General features: G+C 32.8%; 1 protein-coding gene across 1 annotated transcript in view; it reads left to right on the top strand.

Annotated features, from left to right (window-relative positions):
* Positions 1 to 21,016, top strand: part of LOC147079909 (uncharacterized) — a 127,302-nt gene that overhangs the window by 14,171 nt on the left and 92,115 nt on the right. The window lies entirely within an intron of this gene.

The raw sequence follows: 21,016 nt of genomic DNA, 5'->3' as shown, positions 1-21,016 counted from the left end.
TTAATATTTTGTCGTATTCATTGGGAACTGAGAACTGCGATTTATAGCCGAGTTTTTCTCGTGGTAAAAAAAATGTCGCATAGGACTAATATTCTGAGCATATTATACTTATCCTATCTAATATGACTGCAGTCACTGGATCTGAAAGGCATGAAGGTATTAATGATTATTAACAAAATATTTAACATGTGTCTCATCAAACTAATTTATTGTTCGCTGCACTCCTTTGCAATAGCCTTTTTTGGTATAGTTATGAATGTCGATTACAACCATGGCCTGAACAAAAATGAACCATGCGCGAGTGAGAAAGAATTCGGCACCGCGACGCGACATCTCCGCGACGTGCGCTAGAGTAAGATAAAAAGTTAACAGCTGATGTACAGAAGATTTCCTTGTCGGCGTAGCCGCAAAATTTTAGTTTTGTTGATAGCTTTTATTTTTAGTTAATTCAGTAGTTAAGATGGTGGTATGTGTTGTATTAAAATATATTCGTGATAATGTATATGTATATTATTATATACTTTAATATCAAGTGACCTAGTGTTTTTTTTGTAAATAACTTAAATTAGGGATATCTTTACCCAATGGTTGCTTTTTTACCGCTTAAAAATACTATATAACGTAAAAAAATAGAAAACTATATTTTAATTCTGAGCGTCTAGTGCGAGCACTAGCGAAATGGTCTATGGTCTCAAACATTTGTTCGCTCGCCCACAAACCAAACGCACGGTACGCAGCTTCATCTAGCAATGCAATGGGTGGCGTCTAGATGTATCTATAGTCTAAGATTACAACCATTACAACCAATAATTGGAAATTATGCCAGTTTCGTTAATATTATAACAAATCTACTAGAATTGGTCTTATTCTTTAATAATATATTCTTTCAAACGAATCATTTTTTTCTCTATGTCTAGAATGATAATAATATGCCCATCTTTGTCTTTCATGATAGTTAATGAGGTTCATCTCATAATTCCTAATATTTCCTTTATCTTCTTGTGTACATTAAAGGAATCGTATTTTCGTGAGAGATTTTCAGTTTATTTGCATTGGACGGACATCCATTTTTCTATAGCTTTATCGGCATATATATTAATATATTTACCCGTCCACGATTTCAGTTTTAACATTACTCTGTCAGCGTATTACTAAAAATATTAACCGATCTATTAATTTTATCAGTTACTATTCCCACTTCATTTCGATGGTGGTTTATTTTAGTTATTATTCTACAAATTCTTCCCAGTCTAGATCTGCTGTGTTTTGCGATACCAAGGTCACCTCTGTGAGGATGTAGTGCTGAAACCATGCAGAGATGGTCTCGGTAAAGGAAAGGCTACTGATTGGTTCTAGATATAAATTACGTATCCACTTGCCTTGTAGAACAGTGAGGACCAGTGTCTGGTTTACTCAGAGAAAAGGTACTACCTATTACAGTCCCACTCCACTTAACCCAATATTATATTAATTAATGATATTCTATTAATATTTTAGTTTATGGAGCGTTCCTTTAGCAGAGCTTAAAGCCATTAAAAGAAAATACCTTAACTTGTTACTATTTAATTAATACAAAGACGTTGAAGAAAAATTATTTACACGAAAAGCGTAAAAATGCATGTAAGTGAATTAAAAAAAAAACATATTGGATTGATGATTAGATTATCTAAATTAATTCCATGGTCTATTTCAATCTGAAGGTAAATACCTATTTATGTGAGCCATTTATTTGTTAATTATTATTACAAGAAGGAAAGTCGGCGTCCGCGGGTCTTTCTGCTCTCTCTGTGTACTCATAGCCATGCATAGATTAGACATATATTTATCAGTGCAGTCATATTATTACATTATTATTACAACGTTTTTCTTAGCTCGTATTCTTATTTGTCTGGTGATTCTTTGTCCGGTACAAATCTTGCAATTGATTTTTAACTAACTTTCCGACTAACTAGACATTCGAAACTTTTAGAATATATCAGAACACGATGCCAATGCATTTTTTAATACTTTTAGCTATCTTTAAGTGGAATTGAATTCATTTTCAGTTAATACTGTTTTGTATGAAAAGTTATTTCGACACCATTATTGGTTACTAGGGGTCTGGGGTCCTAGCAACTAAATTATTAATATATTCGTGCGTTACTATGGAAATTAATATGAGATGTCAAGTACATTTGTTTTTGATCGTTTAAGCTAGTCAAGTCAAGTTTATATGGTTCAACAGAAAATTTAAAAACGTTGTCTATAAAAAGTTATTTTTATCTTGTAATTATTTTAGTACTAATTAGTGAGGAAAAACTTTTTTTGTTGTTGTAAAGTTATTTAACGTTACCGCGTTGTTTGTCAACACGAATTATTATTTTATTAAGAACTTACTAAAAAATTGAATTACTAAGAAGTAAATTTGTATCAAATTAAAAACTTGCTCAATTTTATTGGAAGATCTCGCGAGAGAGTAAATATCGAAAATTATCAAAAGTAACGTTTACGTGTGAAATTATTCATCCATTCTCCAAGCTCTCTTATCGTAATGACTAATAATGTAACATTAGATAACGTCATCAAATTATTTAATCATCATCGTCATCAGCCTGAATCTATCCACTGCTGGATGAAGGCCACTTCAAGCTGCTTCCACTTCACTTGATCCTGTGCATTGCGTTGCCACGTACTTCCTCAGAACTTTATATCATTTCATCGATCCAGCGGCCTCTAGTTCTACCTTGCTGACGTTTTGTACTTCTTGGATACCACTGGATGACTAGATTTGTCCAACGATTGTCTCTTCTTCGAGCTATGTGTCCAGCCCATCTCCATTTAAGGCTTTTAATAAACTTTATTACATCACAAACCCTTGTCTGCTTCCTTATCCACTCATTCCTCTTTTTGTCCTTTCGCGTTATGCCCAGCATACACCTCTCCATACCACGTTTGCTACTCTAAGTTTCTGTTACTTACTTTTATTTAGGGTCCATATTTCAAATTATTTAATAATATCAATTAAATATTTAACAAACGACATTAATTATTACAGTTTATATCTCGGATAAAACAATAATTACAATGTGTTCATAATAAAATATATTTGTACCTAATATTAATAATATCGACCGAAGATACTCTATGGAATTTGAATTTAAATTCTAATGGATTAAAGTTTTGTATTGTTCCATTTAAGTAGTTTTTTGCGACTCAGTTTTCGCTTCAGGAACTATGTGCAATCACCAAAAGGTAAATAGGTATACACTGACAAGAAATACTATTATTAATTCTAACTTATATAATAAATCAATACAATAAAGTAGGCAAAACTTTATCACCCACCTATTAAGTCAACAAATTATGAATAGTTGAAGTGTTGAAAAATGACTCAAAATAATCCATTAGAATATAATAAATTTATAGATAATCAAATGAAATATTTTATTAATTCTGTCTACTAACTAATTATTGATTGAACTCTAATGTGACGAAAAAATATAAATTCATAAATATTGAATTTATGGAACCGTGTTTCATCTTTCTGCATATTCGGGCTTTATTTTCATTTATTAGTTTAAAGTACGAAAAAATCCACCTATATGAATGTCCATTTTTGTAAATTAAATTCAATTGAATATACATAATTGGCATACATATGTATAACATCTCAGGCATACACCCACTAGAAAAAATCCTTTTTAGAAAAAAAATACGACACCCGACTATATAACTTATAACCGCTTGATTTACACCAGTTTGCTTTTCCGTTGAGCTATAGGCATCCTCAATAATTAAGACAAATTTGACTAGCATTCTTCCATGAAATGCTTATGAAATTGCGTTTATAATAATTGTGTAACTAGATTGAATTTATCTAGTTATATCTGCGTCTGGGTATGTTCCGGTAGTTTTTTTTTCGACAAACGAATACATACGGCATATTACGTTCATAACTAAGTATTAGTAAAAAAAAAATAACGTTTTTATTTTGGTTTTTAACATTACCGCTTCAACGATTTTAATAGGGAAAACTTTTGGGTTCCATTTTATATTTCAACATATTCAAAGTTATATTTTTTTTTATAAAATGTAGGTATATTATTATTGGTACAATAAAACAGTATAATTGAACAATAAAATATAATGTACCGTAGGAAATCCATGTTCCCCCGTGATAAATACGGATCATAAAATGTAACCTTGATTTATTCCCTAAATGATGATAAATTTAATATTTTATGTGTAGGTAAGTATGTATTTAATGTGACATGAAAACTGTATATATATATAACTAAATTTGATTATATACAATTTCAAAATGTTGGTTGTTTAATAATAATTCGGTCGCAGGTGGTTATTTAAGTAGGTAACCGGCTATCTTTTGTAACGGCAAGGTGCAATCCATTTTAAAAAATCCCAATACAAAACTCATATTATAATATTTATTATACCTACAATTAATTTATTGATGTCACTGTTTGTTTGTAATTTTGTCAATTAATTACCGCCGTTGTGAGGTCTACACCAGGGTTGGCCAACCTTTTTACATGCGCGTGCCAAAATTTACCAAATTTTATTTTTCGACTGTCCGACGTGCCGAGCTTTTAAGAATACTATTGAAAAGGTATAAAATTACAATTGAGCTCTTGAGATTCTGTCTTTCAATGAATTTCTAGCCGGAAGCATTTGAACCACGTTCTTTCATAGTAATCTCTACATCACTGACCGGTTTTCCATATTTAGCGATTTGTTTGAGGCTAAATAACAAGCAATTGTTATAATTTAATGACTGCCGATAAATTGTATTAGGTCTGTTGATTGAATATTTTCATGTTTAATTGCCCGATCAATGAAAACTTTTTGTCCGTCCTTGTCTCATACTTTACTGACTTTCTGCATAGGTACAACTGTTCCGGAATACAAACTCTCTAGAATATAGTCATTTCAAAAAAACACTACCTTATTCTTAGGTCAATAATTATTATAAAGCATAATTAACAATATAATTTTTATCGTAAATATTTCACTATAATAATGTCAACATAATTTATACTAATAGTTTTATAAATGGGTTTAAAAATTAATAAATGTAAAAAATCTTAACACCACTGCACATTTATGTACTGAAATATAACTATATTCTAAAACATTAGAGCGAGAGGTATAAAAGAATACTATTTTATGTAATAAAAATACTTTATGCAGTCATTAAATGTTTAAAATAAATATAAAGGATAATAAGGCTTCTAAATTACATAAATAGATTATCCACAACGTTTAAGGAATGTCCAGGGTTATGCTCTGAAAATAGCATAAAAACTTCATGTTGACGTACGCTGAGCATGTCCCCCCTTTATTACATTTAGCTGTTTATAAATTAGGTTTTTTTTTAACATCTATGAAAACAATAAAAAGAGCGTTATATTTTTTCGCATTAAACTTAAACGGTCCGTATATCACTTTACGTCAAAACATGGATACTTTTTATTTCAGTATATATATTTTGTATTCGCATTTATTATAAAACAACATGAGCAATAAGAAAATTACAACCGTGCTAGTTCTCTCTTTCGTTGTTATTTTTATATTGTTTTATTTTTATAAACGACACGACGTCATAAAAATGCTAAGAGACGTAAAAAAACTCTTCTAGCTTACTAGTATATACGAGGACTTGGGTCCTTTTCTATTTGGAAAAATTGCCCAGTTTTGCACTTAAGTGAATAAGTGAATATGCTACTTCTTGAAAAACTTTTCATTGATGAGCTCTGCATATACTTATTATATAATAATGTTTATGTTTACGTTCGTATACAACAAAAATATATCCCAGAAACTAAGATATAGCACCAACAGTATATTTTTTATACTGGATTTTATTTAAGGATATATATAAGATACTCTCAAGTGTATTTAACAAATTAATCTGAGAAATTATAATATATAAGTATAACAAATATTTGATGAAACTGAGAGCTATGTGGGATCAACATAGCTATTCTTTTTATTTTTAATTTGCTCAATCAAGGTGTCCAATTAATTTAACACAGGTAATCATTAAAAAATATCCAGTTGAAAATGACGTGATGGTGTAAACGGTTTTGATTTTAAAAACAAAATATTATCTGGACGAAATAGACAAAAGAATGGTATTGCGAAGAATTTTTCTGTTATTAAAAAAAATAAACAAATTATCAATAAAATATGACTCACGTGGTTTTCCCGATGAATGATCTCGATCACCTTACTAGTTAATTTTTATATTGATAACGATGATCGTGTGGAACTATTTTGTTCTCTTGCCTCCTTTAAATCTAGACGATTGTATTTTTGATTGTATATTTTTTCATATATTGTCAATCTTATCTTCATAACTATGCATTCCTATGTTTTTCAGTATATTTTCTTTTCTTATGAGTACCTACTACCTATGTGTCAGTTCTCTCGAATGTACTTTTCATAAATATATTTAATATTTAATTCAATTTGGTTTAGTTTTGCTTTCTGTGTTCGCCTGTTATTGGGACCATCACATTTTATATCTCATATTCTGCTTATTTTCCTGTGATTGATCCTGTTGGTTCATCTAAATAATAAGAATATAGTAGTAGGTATACCATATTTTATTTGCACAGATATTTCAAAATAATATAACTTATACTTTAAGAAAGCTTGTTATTTGTAAGTCTAGAAATACATAAATGCCAGGAAAATATTTCTTAGTCAAAGATGGACATAAAAGCTTGTATTTAGGTAAGTATTTTTAGACACCGATGTTTTTAAATTAAACATACACGTAATTATTCATTAAAAAAAATATGAATTATTTAATAGCTCTCTGACATGCGAATTGTTATTATCGTATTAAACATTATATTATAATACTTAATATATAGAATGTCAATATAATAATAATACATAATAACAAGATAGGCTCAACGTTTTTATATTTATTGTTAATTTATTTTTGAATTTAAAGGATATCTATTTTTGTATAAATTTAATATTTTTAGATAAGGACCTATAGATTATTTAAATGAACAGTTTTTGTATACGAGTACATACCTATGTATCGTGTATGTGGGAGTATACATTATTATATCCTTCTTGCAAATATTACGGATTTGTCCAAGATTAAACACCTTACATAATATTATCATGTATTATCCCGAATTCATTATCTTTGATATATTTAGAAAAATTGCTTCCTTAAGGGGGGACGTGCGCCGCGTAGGTCAAAAGGGAGCTTTTATGGTATTTTCAGAGCACAACCCTGGATATTCCTTAATCGTTGTAGATAATCTATTTACATAATTTTGAAGCCTTATTATCTTTTATATTTATTTTAAACATTTGATAACCGCATGAAGTATTTTTATTACATAAAATAATATTCTTTTAAACCTCTCGCTCCAATGTTTTAGAATATAGTCATATTTCAGTACAGCCATGTGCAGTAGTATTAATATTTTTTAGATTTTTTAATTTTTAAACGCATTGACAAAGCCATTAGTAAAATTAATGTTAACAATATATAGTGACATATTTATGATAAAAAATTATATTTCACAATCTTTGTGATTCCAAATTTGACAAGAATTAGGCATTTTATTATTCAAAAATGGGCAAAATTAACACATTTGAAGATAATTCTAAAGATGCTGATTATAAGCTATGTCTTTGACCATTCAAATGTGATAAACATTCTACGAATAATGTTTACTTTATAATAATTATTGACCTAAGAATAAGGTAGTATTTATTTGAAATACGCCATTTCTATTGGGATGGTCAAAGACATAGCTTATAATCAGTATCTTTAGAATTATCTTCAAATGTGTTAATCTTGCCCATTTTTTGAGTAATAAAATGCCTAATTCTTGTCAAATTTGGGATCACAAAGATTGTGAAATATAATTTTTTATCGTAAAAAAAATATTAACACAAATTTAAAATAAATATAAATGATAATAAGGCTTCAAAATTATGTAAATAGATTATCTACAACGTTTAAGGAATGTCAAGGATCATGCTTTGAAAATAGCATAAAATCTCCATTTCGACCTACGCTGAGCATGTGGGCCATTAACGTAAGTTTAGGTGAAGCAGTCTAGTTATTTACTGACATCGACTGTGTTTGCTCAAACTTTATTTGTTATCATAATACGGTTTCTCAATTGTATTCTTCTCGAATAAGATTGTGTTGTAAGAGTACTTTACCAATACAAAATAATTTATTGTATCATCCTCGATATATGGGTGGGTTGAGTCTTGATTGGAATGGACAGGGAGCTAGGGAAGGGGTTGACTGTGGAAACAGCTGGGCTTAGTATATAAATACGCTGTCACAGTGATGATTAACCTTTAAATAGTTTGCAGAATAAAATTATAATGGTTGACCTGTATAGATAGATTAATATAATAATGCATTTGAGTATAATCAAACATGTTCAGTTGAAATGTGCAAAAGGTATTTTTTTTTTTTGAAATCGTCAGTTTAATGCGAGATGCGAATGTACACAACAATTACAAGATTAGCTTAGTCCAATAGGACAAGGATAAATTCAAGGTATCATTTGATACAATCTGAGAGCGGGTCTGAAAATATTATTTTTGCAGTTTTTTTTATTATAATGTATGTTTATTTATTATTATGACTTGTATGGGCAACTGGAGATATAGTGAAATAGGTACTAGCTACCCAAAAATGTTGAAGAAACCTCCTTCTATAGACTTGGAGTGTAAAAGAAATAAAGCAAAAAAAAAACGGTAGTGTCCTGAATAAGATTGCACTTGATATAGCTAATCTCGCAGCCAGAAATAAAAAGTCCATATTTTGCCATTTTTTGAAGGCCGGCCTGCTTGAAGTTTTTTAACATTTTTACAGGTTGAATAGTGTTATTCATTCAACTATTTTTTAATTTATTGTGTTTCAATAAAAAATAAGGCTAGTATGTAATTATTATGAATAGTAGCTATCTCTATGAATAGTATAATATCTCGTTTTTTTTAATTGCGTAAGAAGGTAGATAAATAAACCTTCTGTTAGTACAAATATGTCGGCAGGTATCTGAAAAATATTATTTTTCATTCGTATTTAAAAAACCAAGTTTATTTATATATTCGTGTAAACTCTAAACTTTATGTGTTGTAATTTTAATATTTTAAGTGTTTTATAATTTAAAAAAGTATTATTAAATTGACATAAGTATATCAGTTAATTTAAATTTGGGCCTAACACTAATTTTCATTGAAAAACTGAATGTCATTTTGACATTACATATAGATTTCCATAGTAAAGCGCGTCTACGACAATTTATTCAATTTGCTAGGATTGCCTTAGAAACTAAAAATAGTGTTTTATTTTTGTTATAGAGAATAAGAAAAGCTCTATCAATATTTGAATACGTGTATTAAATAAGGCTCTAAGTACCAAAAAGTAGTATTGCCTGTAGTTACAAAATACCGAGTCAGTGCAATAAAATTTCATGAAGCTGACCTTTTGAAAAATGTAGTTTTACAGTGTGAAGCAATCACGGCAGCTTCTATAATTTTAGGTATTAAGAACTCGAAAGTGTTAACACACCATCGTCAGCTATTTTATATTGAATGCCATTGACCACTGCAGTGCTAATTACACCATTATAAATAAAACACGCCAACGGACTTACAACGTCGACAGGTTTAATTATTTTGCTGTATTTTTTTGACTTGCTTGAGGCACTTAGACTATAGTTGAAGTTATTGGCGTTGGTATGTAGAACATTTTTCTATAAAAATGTCAGTTTTTATTTTTTTGGTACTTAGCGCCTTAATTAATACACGTATTCATTTTATTAAAAACCTTTGTACCTACTTTCTTTGCTTATTTTATTTTATATAATATTGATTACCTCAAACTAGTCACGATGGTGAGTTGAAAAGAATTTAAAGAAACATTGATTTATATTTAAAATTGTTTAAGTTTTATATTATTCCATATACATCACTTTTAGTAACGTGGGCTGAAGTGACTTGGGCATTTTATTTCTAGAGTAAATATATAATAGACACATATTAGAACCGTTCACTGTGTATATACTATTAAATTAGCATACTAAAAGTGCAAAACTTTCATTATTCGTAAAAAAAGAATCGCCAATGATTTAAAAAAAAAAGAACGGTTTGTGAAAAAGAGCACATCACGTCTTATACACACATTTTCACATACCTTATTTAGTTTAGTTTAGACTATCCATACCCAATAGTATCTATCAATTAAAATTCGATTCGTCACCATGATTTGCATTGTTTTTTTTTATCATATTTGTTGAGTAGCAGGTATCAGCTCACGTCAATAGAGAAGAGTGGCTGATGGTGGGGTAAACGAAAAAAGTGTTAGTACAGTCATATTTACGGGACTTACGCTCGTTTGTTTCTCTTGTTTCATCTTCAGTATATTACTGATCGATAAAATTTAATTTTTTACTTTTGTAAAATAAATATTCAACTAAAAAAAGATATTGTCATCATCATTCGCGTCCTCAAGTCGTCTTCCCTAGTCTAGTATATGCTCTACAATCCTCCTCCAATCCGGAATTCCGACCGCTCATACATCCTGAGCCACGCCATCAGAGTACTTTCGTCTCCAATCAATCCTCCGCCCAGACGGTTTGGTATCAAAAAGTTCCGTTCCGTTATGTTATGGCACTTTGAATTTTCAATGTTTAAGGATTCCAAAGTAACACTTCTTGTTGGCCATCTCAATTTGGTATCCGTTTTATTATTTCTATGTACATACCGTTGTGAGCGTTAACAATGAAACCCAGATAAAAGTAAGTAGTCAGTTATTAGAATTTAAAATAATTTAATAAAATCACGTCACGACCCTATTGGCGATCGCGTCATCCACTGACCCATAACCGGCTTTGTAAAATATACGCGTATATGAATAATAATACACACATAATGTAACCATAGTAATATCAAAATGTTAAAGCCGCGGCTTAAGTGTTTCCCTGTAGCGTCGTGGGTCCCAGGTTCGAATCCTGGGTCTGATAAGTACACATATTGTTTTTCAATTTATGTATGAGTCAGAGTTATAGATCTAATAGGTTGAGAAAGTGGCTGACATCCATTTCTCATAAAAACAAAATCTGTTAATACAAACCTCCACTCTGTGGAGGCCCATATGATCTAATTAGAATCGGACATGGTCGGAAGAATGATTATTTTAATTTAGTTTAAAAAATATATTGTTATTTTTTCCGGTACAGAATAGTCTGTACAAAAAACAGCTACTTCGCCCAAACAATCTGGATAATTTTATGACATTTTCAGTGTATTTGCTTAGATTTTGATATAGATGGAAAAGGCTGCGATAATCGATGGATTTCTCTGAGAGATTTCACTGCAAAATTTAAATAAACCTCGCAAAGTACATAAATATAATTTTTCCATCGCTACTTATGTTGTAAAGGACGTTAAATTATTGACACTGACGGTGGCCGCGCGGCTTAAGCGTTGGACTATCACGCCGTAGGTCCCAGGTTCAAATCCTGGGTCTGACAAGTACAAATATTGTTTTTCAATTTGTGTCTATCAGGGTATGGACCTAATAGATTGAGCAAGTGGCTGACATTCATTTTTCGTAAAAAAAAAACAAAAAATCTGTTAATACAAACCTCTACTCTGTGGAGGCACATATGATACTATTAGGATCGGACATGGTCGAAAGAAGAATGTGTGTACTTAAATAATTGAAATATTAAATGTTAATTAATCGCCTAGTATGGAGTGCCTATTCGTTACGGGTTCGCGGGACATCAGTTCCGTACCTAACGAATGAGCGGGTCGTCCGCTGGCCGCTCATATCTCAGTTAATCGTCCGTGAAATTACATTTCCTCTGGGGAAATGTGCCCGAATTGTTATTATTCACGGCGCGGTGCGGTACGGTATGGATCGCCCGCAATTGCTTTGCACTTTTTTACACCAATTCTCCTCCCTCCCTATCCTTCTCCAATCTTACTTCATTTGCACTGACATTAAACTAAAAACAGGCGAAGATAGTACTCACTTTCCCATCTAGCTCATGGGTATGGCTTACCAAAATAAATCTTCGCAAATCAATTCGTAACTAAACAACGTTGCAAACGAAATAAAATCTTTAATGCAACTAAAATTTATCGATTCTTCGAAATAAATAGCTACTATAACTATACATACGGTCCGAATATTATATTAATTTGTCCTACATTTAATTATTTATAAGTTTTTGCCTACCTACTTTATTGTATTGATTTATTATATAAGTTAGAATATTAATTCTATTCGTTGTCAGTGTGTCCCTATTTACCTTTAGGTGAGTGCATGCACAACATGATTTCTCCAAAAATTGAGTCATTTATAATAAATGAACAGCATAGATTTAGAGCAGGCCGATCAACGGAAACTAACCTGATGGTATTTACCAATTATGTGTCATCGGCCCTGGATAGAGGTCACCAGGTTGACTGTTCTTACAATGACTTCTCGAAAGCATTTGACAAAGTCGATCATGATGTCCTGATGGAAAAACTCCAACTTATTGGATTGTCTGATCGATTTTTGAAGCTATTCGGGAGTTATTTTAGGAACCGTCAACAATACGTATCGTACGGCCTTTATCAGTCACAGACCTTTAACACATTTTCTGGTGTCCCTCAGGGCTCAAACTTAGGGCCGTTGCTGTTCACGATTTTTATAAATGACATAGCATTGGTAATAAAAAATGCTATGTTTTTGTTGTTCGCTGATGACTTGAAACTCTTTTTGGAAGTTGTCACCTTGGACGATTGTCGTCAGCTCCAACTTGATATAGATAATATATTAGATTGGGGCAGGCGTAACAAACTAGAATTCAATATTGATAAATGCAATCTTTTGTCGTTTACCAGAGCCTCAAAAGTGTTGTTTTTCCAATACTCGATGCATGGCAGAGTTCTGTCACGAATATCATCTGTAAGGGATCTTGGCATTGCGTTTGAGAGTAAACTGACATTTATTAGCCATATAGTTACCATTTGTAACAAGGCGCTTAAAATGTTGGGCTTCGTTATGCGTACTTCCCGGGTCTTTTCGGATGTTACGGTATTAAAACTTTTATTTAATTCTTTAGTTCGAAGCAGACTTGAGAGTGGGTCTATTGTTTGGGCACCGCATCAGTTGAAGTATGGCCTTATGGTGGAGAGGATTCAGAAGAAATTCTTGAGACTCCTTTATTTGAGGTTGTACGGATACTATCCGTGGCTTTATCCAACTGACTTTCTCTTAGGCATGCTTACATACTGCAGTTTGCAATTTAGAAGAAATCTTTATTTAGCTATGTATTTTTTTCGACTTATACGAGGTATAAATGAGAACTCTGCCATTCTGGGCAGTGTTGACCTGTGTGTCCCTGATAACTATCTTAGAAATAGAGAACATCAGTTGTTTATTCTCCCAAGGTGCAGAACCAACCTGCCACTGGTAATGCCAATTGGGAGGGCGATAACTATGTTCAACGAAATTGCTTCGGGTGTTGATATATTCCACCTACGTGAGGATGAGTATAGGTGGACGTTATTTTATAAATTTTTAAAATAGGGTCTGCTTAACTCATCCGGTGTATTTCCATGTACCTATATAATTAATATTTTTGTATGTACATATTTGTTTAATAACATTATTATCTATCTCTTTTTTATGTCATGTTGTGAACGTCTTAAACTTATAATTTGTAATGTCCACAATATGTAAAAATAAATAAATTGAAATTGAATTGAAAAATTTAAATTGAAATTGAATATACTGAAAATTAATGAAAGAGATGATGTCGCAAAAATTACGCAAGTGGATTAGTACAAAACTTAAATCAATTAGAATTTAAGTTCTAATTCCATCAAGTGCCCTCAGTCGACAGTATTAATTTTCTTAATATACACATACCTCAATAATTATTCTTTAATCCCGTTATAAGGGCGCATTCTGGCTTTCTTTTGGAGCGCCGCCCCCAAATGTAAGTATCACCACCTAATTTCTAAATTCTATTAGAATAAAGCATACAATCCTGGACAAAATTTTTTGGTAACCGTGCCAAGCATATTATAGCATCCCATTTACTGAATTAAAAACAGTGAGCCGAAATCTTGGGATAGTATTGTTTATGCTGACTGAGTATTTCAATATTAAGCTGTTTGACACAGCTGCTGCTTTCGCCTGTCCTCAGCATTACTTCGTTTACCCACGTCATTGTGAGTTGGCGGATAACGTCTGCCTAACATGACGTGTTGCGATCTTCGCTGGGGCAAATAAAGTGAGTGCAGTTTTCCACCTTGACCCTTCGCACTGAAAGTGTCAATGTCTCAATAAATTTTATCTCTAAACGCATAAATATATCTCTATTATTATTGGTGTCATAAAAAAATATATATAAGCAATACCTACTTATTATTATGTATCACAATCGGGGTTATCTCATATTGGCATTGGCGTATTTTTTCCAAGAAAATTACAATAATAATTTAACTTGCGGACTAATAGGTACACACACAAATTATGAATGAAACCCAAACCGAGACCGAAAAAATCAAAATAGAATTGCAAATAAATCAAAATAGAATGACAAATCCAAATATCTTAATTAGCAAGGCAAAATCCCGTTCCGCAATCTAATATTATAATTATGTAATATTCTTTCCTTTTCACTGCCAGCCAAATTTAAGAATAAAATAAATCCAACGAGAAATATGAAATACGCACATAATGACGAAAATTTGTAAACCCTAACCAAATTTACACGTTTCTCTATTTTTTCGTCAACATTTTTACACTAAAATAATAAGTATTGGTTTGAAAAATTATACATGACCTAACCTAACCTAACCTTACTATCACGTCGACAAAAGCTCGCGAGTTAATTCACTTATGGCCTGGCGGTACATAACAATAGGTTACAACTTGATGGCTTAACACTACAAAAGGCCATGAGGCCTAATGGCAGTAATGTAGTGAAACATTAGTACAGTAGTAGAAACGAAACAGTCACAGAAACACCCAGATTTTGGAAAAAAAACAAATAAATATAATGTCACCTCACGGAAAATCGAGTGCGGAGCCCCTGGTGAGAGCTCAGTGCTTTATATTACAGTACTTTTTATGCACTGGACTACGAGAGCTGCCGATTCTAGTCTTACAGTTTTTTCTCCATTATATTGCGTTTAAAATCTATCTATCTATCGCAAATTAAATCTTCAATAGGTTTTCTGAATACTTTTTTAACCAATGCGTTTATTGTATTGTCATAATCAGTAGGTACATTAATTAACCTCCATAATTCGCACATTTCGGTACATTTTCACCTCCATAATTCGCAATTTGTTTCCGGATTCACTAGACGGGGGCTACCGATGAGTGATGACTGTTTTTATGCGTGGGCTACTGAATTAGAAAGCGGTCACTTTAGAATGATAGCGACAGGTGGGGAGGATTGTTGGAGGAAGCCTGGACCCAAACCAGTTATGGAGGTTTTGATTATGATCTACTTAATTAAATGTTATTATTCTGCATAGGTACTTCACTATACTTAGTAGCGGCAATAGCCTTGTACTAAACAACATTTGCAATTAATAGGTATGCAAAACAAATGATCACCCAGACCAATTTAATAAACTTCGCTTTTCCATGAAATTATTTAACTTGAAAAAAATAATTCATCGTTGCCCATTTAGTTTGGAAAGCCAAAACATTCAACTTGTGTTTACACAATTTATTACAATGGGTTTGTTTCGTTCATAAATTATTCATTAATAAGAATAATCCTGGCTGTTGACGTCTTTTATTATTTCATTTCTATAAAGGTGTTTTCTATTTAAATTGATATAAATAATACATTGTAATGCTGATTTATTACAGAAAAGCATAAACGTAGGCTTTCGGCAATAAATTAAGGTTTAGTTAATGGTAGAATGAGCACACAGCGAGGAAGTAATAATCTGTGGGAACTATTTGATAGTAAGTTTATTGGTCGGTGGGGTTGTATAATTACTTAAGCTATCTATGATCAATTGGGTTTCTACTACGCTATAGTTCAATCAATTACTCAGTGTTTATATGGAGACTAATCCAGTACCTATTGGTATGACGTATCTACTACTATGCGTGTTGTGCATTCGATTCTATTAGTCCTAGTGGGTACATGACATGTATTATTCTTCTAGTACCGTTAAGTAGTGCTGAAGCTGGTCTGTTAATACCTTCTATCATATTATCTTGAATAGTCAGTTGGATCGCTTTGGATTTATCTCCTCTTATGATGTGCTCCTCGTACTGGTATGGCCACTCGTTGTATACTATCGATGATACGTATAAAGATGACCCGGCTACCATAGTAGCTATGGCAGGGGTAGTCAACCTGGTCCCTACCTCCCACTAGTGGGTGTTCTAGCTTTTATGGTGGGCGGTAGGGGTTTTAAAAACATCAGAAAATATACTATTTGTGTCGCCCTCGCGTAAGTTTAGTTCACGTTACATAAGTGAAACTAAATGGCGCTATAGTGCGACCGCAAACAAAAGAGCCTCGCCCCAGAATAACTCGTGCATCTCGCGAATCGCCTGAATATTTCCGAAAGAGGAGACCTTCGTTTGTTCCTCACAAAAATTGAGCCAGATATCCAGTATTTAGTTTCGCAGCATCAACCTCAGGGATCTCATTTAATTAATTAAACCTCATGCTTATGTATTCAAAGTAAAAATAAAAACATAGATTATTAACTACAGTAAGTTGTTTTATAAAGATTTATTCTGCCAAACTTAGCGAACGTAACTTAACTAAACTTAGTTTTAAATTGCTGTGACTCTGCTTTATAAATTTTATGAAGTTAAGTTACTTCCCTACTTTATAAATCACCATTTCCTACTGTGGAACCGGTGGGCGGTTAGAATGTTTTTCTACTAACAAAGTTACAAAAGTGGGCAGTAAATATAAAAAGGTTGACTACCCCTGAGCTAAGGCATGGTTGGAAAGAGTTTAAAGCATGGGTGGCCAACCTTTTCAGCAGCCGGGCCAGATTCTAAAAATGAGATTTCCTACCGGGCCGCAAAACCGATTTTTTTTATACAAAACATATTAAAATAAAACAGAAATGAGAATCAAACATATTTATTACATTAAACTTTTTTTTAAATAATAAAAAATAAACAAAATAATATATAAATAATAAATTTTAGTGAGAAGTTTGATTTTGTGTGGCAGAACTAAGTGCATCAATATCGATATCGAGTGAGGTTGTTGCTACACGCAAACAGTTTTCCAAATGCACATCAGTGGTTCGTGTTCACACTCGGAATTTGATATGCTTCATCCGCCTAAAAAGCTGTTCACACATGTAAGTGTTTCCAAATAGCGAAGTCATCTTTAGAGCATGTTTGTAAAATGCAGGATATTTCTCCTTGTCCAAATATGTTTTGTAAAACTCTTCCAAACCAACCTGATGGAATTTCTTCTTTCACTGTTCATCGGAACATATTTCACAATGTTCCATTTGTAAATTTCCCGGTAATAAATTCACGTCTACGGAGAATGGCGTCGTTGCAAATACAGCAAAAAGAACACGGTGCTTTTTAAAATCTTTAGCCAATATCGAATCTCAATTTGCGAAATTAGCACATCTAGCGGCAGCATTTAATATTATTTTTACTCTCACTGCTCCACGGGCCACAAGTTGACACCCAGCGGGCCGCATGCGGCCCACGGGCCTCGAGTTGGCCACCCATGGTTTAAAGGCATCTGTTGCACAGCAATGACAGAAGAAAGATTTGCCCGAAGTATCTCAATTTTCCATTCATTATCGCTTATAATAGTTTTGTTCATAAAATAAAAGAGGCTGTTTATCATGTTCAATCAATGTCGGTTTTATGTACGACGCGATCCAATCCACATACAGGTTTGTAGGACTCCCTGAAAAATAATTCCTACGGAGTATTACAAATACAGCAAAATATATCATGATTGTTTTACAATAATTGATTGTTTTATGGTTTAACGGCCAAAGTGAATTTGTGATAAATTTACGAGCCTAGTCTAAATAATCTGTCGACTTTGTATGAAAGTTGTATAATATGCCATCTTAGTATATTAATATTATAAATAATAATATTAATATTATAAACTTCGTCGTATAAATATAATTTTATCAATTTTCATCTAATTTAACATTATATACTTAAGTATATCCGGTAGAATTTTCAATGTAGTAATTGACTCGATATGTTAAGTTTTAGGCGTGGCTCCGCACACCACTCTACTTACTCATATTAACAGCATATTATTTACTCTTTCTACTGAGGTGTTCTAAATTTACAGTATTGATGTTATGCTTTTTTTTACTAATAAACTGTCGATTCTAATATTAGCGGGCAATGGTCATGCAATATCTATTGACCAACCGCGATGATCTCATTAAAGAATATAGACAAATATTCTGCATCTACGAGGGTGGGTCAATAAGTCCTTAGAAAAGCCGACAAGTGGCGCGACTAGTACTGTAAGCGGTTTGTTTTCATGCAGCGGCACTACCGATTCAGTATGCTGCAAAGTTTCAATCAGATTGGTCGGGTTGTTGTGTGTTTTTCGTACATTTAAAAAAAAAATTTGCTTGTGGAAAATGGAAAAATGGAAAATGGAGAAAATTGAGTTTAGAGCTGTTATTAAACATTTTAATATAAAAGGGTTAACAGCAAAGGAAATAAAAAATGAGTTGGATTTAGTTCACGGCATATCTGCTCCTTCACTTGCAACTATTTATAACTGGTTAAATGAATTTAAACGTGGTCGTACATCAACAAAGGATACACCACGCTCAGAACGTCCTGTAGAGGTGACTACACCAGAAATGATCAATAAAATCCACGATATGGTGTTAAGTGACCGAAGATTAAAGTTGAGTGAGATAATTGAGGTTACAGGGATCTCAAAAGTTAGCGTCATTTCTATTTTACATGACAAATTGGGCATGAAAAATATTTCTGCAAGATGGGTGCCGCGTTTGCTCACAGTCGACAATAAACGCAATAGGGTGGTGGCCTCTAAAGCCCTGTTGTCGCTCATGCAACGCAATCCGGATGAATTTTTTCGTCGCTTTGTGACTGTAGATGAAACATGGATACACCACTATACTCCCGAGACAAAAGAACAGTCAAAGCAGTGGATTGCGAAGACAAACCATGTCCAAAGAAGGCGAAAACCGTAAAATCAGCTGGTAAGGTTATGGCTACTGTATTTTGGGATGCACGTGAAATGATTTTCGTTGACTTTTTGGAAAAAGGAAAAACAATAACAGGGGATTATTATGCATCTTTATTGGACCAGCTAAAAAACGAAATTGAAGAAAAATGGCCTCATTTAAACAGGAAAAAAATCCTCTTTCATCAGGACAATGCCCGTGTTCACACATGTTTACGATCAATGGCTAAAATTGAAGAATTGAAGTTCGAATTGGTCGATCACCCACCGTATTCGCCAGATTTAGCCCCCAGTGACTTTTTCCTTTTCCCAAACTTAAAAAAATGGCTAAGTGGACAAGGTTTTTTTGCAAATGAAGAAGTCATCGATCGGACAAATGCTTATTATGAGGACCTTCCGAAAACTTATTTTTCTGACGGTTTAAAAAAAATTGAGAAACGTCTAACCAAGTGTATTGAGCTCCAAGGAGATTATGTTGAGAAATAAAAAAAAAATACAAAAATAAAAACTGTTTTAATGCTTTTTTCTAAGGAATTATTGACCCACCCTCGTATTATGCACTTCTTCTTCTTCGTCGTATTGGGTCTTCAATAACTACAATGTGTCGCTCCAGAAATTGCAGCATACTGGGCAAGCCTTGCATGAAAAAAAGTGCTCCGTGCTTTGCATTTTACCGCATTCGCAGGTTTGGTTATTGGAGAACCCCCACTTCACCGTGTTGTTTTGAGTGCACCCTACCATGGTTCTCAGTGTGTTTAGGGCTTTCCATGTACGGTACCCAAGACTGGCTCCAGGTGGGAGATGCTCTGCTGGCTTTACATCTTCTTCTGGAGGGACGGTCTCTCTCTTGGGCTGCCTTTTCAACTCGGGCTACAGTTTCGCGTCGGATTGGGGGGGGGGATTCCTGAAAGCACGCGAACTTTGGTGGCATGCATAGGTTTCAAGCACGCCGTCACGATCCGGCAGGTTACGTTAAGCGCAGTGTCCACATGTCTCGTGTGCGCAGACTTGTACCATACCGGACAGGCGTTTATGCACTTCTCTATCTACATGCTATGCTACTTATGGTAATTAGAAAGACAATAATCGAAATGAATACCTTATCATATAATTACACTGCGTTCTAACGTTTAAATTAAAATTAGAGCATCCCCCAAAAATATTCTTACTTATTTTTTGCAATCAGGACATTGATCACTGCAGATTTAAGATATCGAAGAAAATCGGCCTTCTGCGATTTTTACAAGGAAATCACAGAAGGCTCCGTCTAGGAGAAGATTCAATATTTATGATGCAAAGCCATGTTGGCGATTAATAAAATGCTATGCGATCAGTATCCATATATCTGCGATGTGCCTGGATCAATTAATTGGTCAAAATCTGGGCCCGAGCAAGGTGTCGATCGAGCTTTAAAATATAAATTGACAGTCTGTATTTAATTAAGTATCATTATTTAAAACTAAGAAATATTTACTCTACCCTCAGTAAATGGGAAACGTTTCCAAGAATTTACAAACCAGACTAATACCAATTGTTACGAATGATTATATATTGTGTTATCCTTATCCCTGTGGCATTGTTGAATTAGAACATGTTGTACATACCTAATACAATATTAGAGAATAGAGATATAGTAAATAAACAGATGGGATGTTCTTATATAGACACTACTTAATAGTTTGTCAGAGGTTACAAGAAAATCATTTAAAAAAATCGACAATGCTGAAGCCATTGTGGTTCCTACTTTTTTATTTCCTACGTTTATTTTAATCTTATCAATCAATGTATGCTTTTAT

This window comes from Rhyacophila brunnea, unplaced genomic scaffold (genome assembly GCF_057557595.1).
Source record: "Rhyacophila brunnea isolate RB1 unplaced genomic scaffold, BYU_Rbru_1.0 scaffold_1, whole genome shotgun sequence".
Classification (NCBI taxonomy): Eukaryota; Metazoa; Arthropoda; class Insecta; order Trichoptera; family Rhyacophilidae; genus Rhyacophila; species Rhyacophila brunnea.
The sequence above is the reverse complement of the archived record's forward strand: the minus strand, read 5'-3'. Positions and strand labels throughout refer to the sequence as shown.